The sequence below is a fragment of the Armigeres subalbatus genome, unplaced genomic scaffold (assembly GCF_024139115.2).
Source record: "Armigeres subalbatus isolate Guangzhou_Male unplaced genomic scaffold, GZ_Asu_2 Contig1911, whole genome shotgun sequence".
NCBI lineage: Eukaryota > Metazoa > Arthropoda > Insecta > Diptera > Culicidae > Armigeres > Armigeres subalbatus.
This window is the reverse complement of record NW_026942741.1, coordinates 706-4,439: the sequence shown is the minus strand read 5'-3', so window position 1 is coordinate 4,439 and position 3,734 is coordinate 706. Positions and strand designations below refer to the sequence as shown.

The 3,734-nt window shown below is 39.9% G+C and overlaps 1 pseudogene; it reads left to right on the top strand.

Moving 5' to 3' along the window:
- Positions 1-681: 681 nt before the first annotated feature.
- LOC134203519 (homeobox protein Nkx-2.4-like) lies at positions 682-1,362 on the top strand (annotated as a pseudogene).
- The last annotated feature ends 2,372 nt before the right edge of the window (positions 1,363-3,734 follow it).

Sequence of the window (3,734 nt, the reverse complement as noted above, 5' to 3'; positions counted from 1 at the left end):
AGCTTCTGCAGCTCAGTGGAGTGTGTTCTGAAGCCGTTCTCGGCGGGTCTTGAGTTGTCGTGAAACGCCGTGAATCGAGTTCGAGTCTCGTGTTTAGTGTCGCGCGCGCCTGTCGTTGTGCAGTACCCCCTAGAGAAGAGTGGTCCATTATCATCCATCAATCGGTTATTTATTGTTATTATTACCACTAGATTGCAATTGCCCAAGAGTCAAAGAGCAATCCGGTCGTCACACGCGCGGGGGACTTTCTTGAGTGGAAGACTTAAGCTCAAGTGCTGAATTATCGTAACTCTTCGTAGTGAGTGTGCAGTGCGGGGCGTCCCAGTGTATCTGTCCATTTATTATCACGGTAGGATCCTTGATTGATACTTTTGCGGCAAGCGCAAGGGGTACTCGTGGCCAGTGTTTGCTTGTTTTATGTTTCCTGAAATATGCTCTCAGCCAGCGTCTGAGCAGTTGCCCCAGTTTCAAGGATTACCAAGTCAAGGTCGATCCTTCAGTGTGAAGTGCTCGTGACTCCAGAACTTTAGCTTGAACCGATGACTTCGAAAACGATTGAGGGCCTTTTGAGACATGACCCAAGAGTGAATTTGTGGTATTTAGATAACTCTAAAAAGTTTCCCAGTAGATTTTTTGATGGTGGGAAGCATTCCCGTAGCGCGTAGTTGAACGTATCTCTAGTGATTTGTTAGTGTGCTCAGTGGTGTACATGTCCACCACACTGTCCAGTGTATCTGGAGTGTATCCAGACGATTCAGAACAAGAGCATGGACTGTTACCCGATCTAAATGGTGTGGATCTGGTTATGAGCTTATCGCCGAAGGAAACCATCATCATCACCATTTGACTAGTCTACAGCACCTGCAGAACCTTCAGCACAATTCTCTGCACAGCCATTCGACGCCGTTCAGCGTCAGCGACATCCTGAAGTCCCATCGAAGAGTACCGCAAGCTGGAACTCAGCGCCAACCCACCGTCTCCATATGGGTTAGCGTCGATTTTTGAACCAAACCAAACTTAACTCAGTGTGATAGTTTCAGTTATATCAAAATCCTAACTTCTTCAAACCGCATTAGAACGTCTCACTAACGCCCCTATTCCACCCGACTATTTCCAGCGGCGGGAGCAGCGTAAACTCACCTAGTGGTCTCGGTTCGAACACGGTATCGTCAGTGTCGGCAGCGGCTGCCGCAAGCAGTATGGCCAATCCGTACCATGCAATGGCTCCCCTGTACCACAGTCCGAGCGTGCAGAGCTACTGTGGCCCCACGGACAACCTGTCCCTGGCCGGTCATTACACCGATATGCGGAACTCGGCCGCCGGTTGGTACGGGTCCACGGCCAGCGATCCCAGATTTGCGAGTGAGTAGCTGCTTCTCTTTGGTTTCTTTGGTTGGGATTTTTAAGAATACAGAAAAAAAGAAACAAATCAAATATGAGTATTTTGTAGATAATCAAGTGAAAACAAGAGCCTTTTTTATTGAACAAAATTTTAGATCGAGAATGGCAAAATAAATTGTCGGAATTTTAACAGCTGATATCTCGGTAGAAATCCAAATAGCCAACAGAACGGCCTTTTTCCGTCTACTTTTAATCGCAGTTGGGAAAAAAGATCTCGATAATATTATCGAAGCTGCCAAGATCTTGGTACTATTACCGAAGCTCCGAATAATGTGGAACGTCGAAATTAATTAAATTATTTTACATCAATAGCATTATAGTTTAGCCATCTTCGACCATTAGTTAAATGGTAAAAATTTCAAGATTTATTCTAAATGTCACCATTCTGCAAGTATTTCCCATATATTAGCTGTCCCTAGTGAATTCTGTCTCAACAAACTTGGATTTGAAATTTGAACAAGAGTTATTGCAGATAGTGTGTAAGAATCGACTGTATCGCGATTTTGTGACAAATTTCCCTGAACAGAATCTTTCGACAGATTGTAATGAATCAGAGAGGTGAGAATCAAAGCCCTCCCAACCATAGAGAGGGAGCTATAACAGTTAAGTGTATAAGAGATGAGCTTTCCAAGTAATTTTGTGGGATACGTAAGGAACTTCTATTGTTTGTTTTGAATTGAATACATAGTAGACGTGCTGTTGCTGTGAGGTTGTTTTTCCAGCGAAGAGTCCCCTGATATCACTTTAAAATCTGGAGAAAAACATCTGCTTTCTCAACTTCTTGAATTATTCAGAAATTGTAAACAGTTTTGTAAAGTGATCAGTGTGGGGATGTGTAATGCCAATAAGAAGAAGAGACTTGGAGAAGCTGGAATTATGGATTGATTCATGTACAAACAACATACTTGAAGATGTTTCCCTGCCTTATAGCCTATTCAGATTACGCCATTTACAATTTTAATTATCGTGTAAAATATGAGAAATTAAATTGAATGTATGAAAATTGACATCAAATTACTCTCTATTATGTTACTAGCAGACCCGACGAACTTCGTTTCGCCTAAAATTGATTCATATTCATAGAAACATATCTTCCCTTCAAAACTTCCACATACCAAATTTGGATTCAGTTGCTTGAAAAATTCTCGAGTTATGGAGAAATTGGTGTTTCATTTGTATGGGAGCCCCCTTTTTCAATGAGGGAAGGCGTCTCGAACCATCTCAAGAACCTTCCGCGGTCCCAAAAACTTCTGCATTTAAATTTTCACATAATCGGTTCCAGTAATTTCCGAGTCTATAAGGTTCAGACAGACAGAAATTCATTTTTATGTATATAGAAGAGAAGAAGAAGAAGAAGAAGAAGATAGAAGATTTATTATCATAAATGGCGTAATTTGAACAGGCTATAACATATCGGTGATGGAATGATCATTTCAATCACCTGGCATCAACTTCATCGAGAACATTTGGGAGATCGTAATTCGATGGAGTCAGAAACAAGGATCAACTATTTCAGCAAACATTTAAAAGGATCGGGAAGCGAATCCAGAAGCCTTTATTATAAGAGTCTGAGTAAGTCTTTGCTACAAAGATATAATGCAGTTATCGAAAACTTGTATTTCGCTACTAAATATCGAGTAGAAAGCAATTTTAATTATTTGATATATTGCAGTATTCCAAATTTTCAATTGAACATTTCGCTGGAAAAGTCGAATCTAAAAATACTACGATTTCATGAGATCTTAGGAAAACCATCAAGCTCGAACTGAAATCGATCTATAGTGCGACGCTGCAACGATTTACAAGTCGAAAAAAGAAATCTGAGCAAGATCGGGCAGAATTATTTGGCAGGTACACAGGATTCTGTTTTTAAACGATTTATATTTTCTCAGTTTTACGCTCATTTTAAATATTTACCGTACATTAGTTACCCTTCGACTTTTCTTTGAATTATTTAGGATTTTTAGGAACATGTTTCATAGATTTTGGTGGTACATTGATGACACACCATCAAAATACGACCGATAAAAAAACCAGAATTCTGTGTTTAGTATCCTTAAAAAGGTGAATCTCTAATCTAATTTAGTCTAATCTCATACCAGTGGGAAAGCATACTGGAAAATGGCTATTTCTACATTCTGCCAAATTCATTATCGTTCTAGTGGAATGAAATAACGCCAAGATACTAGTTAGTTAAGCTGATTTAGAATTATTAAATACTTAAAATAGCCTCACAGCTTGGAATTGAGTAGAAAAGGTAGAAAGCATACCAGACGTTTCTAGATGTAGATTCTATATATAGATATTTCTCGGGTACTTATTCAAAAGGACGT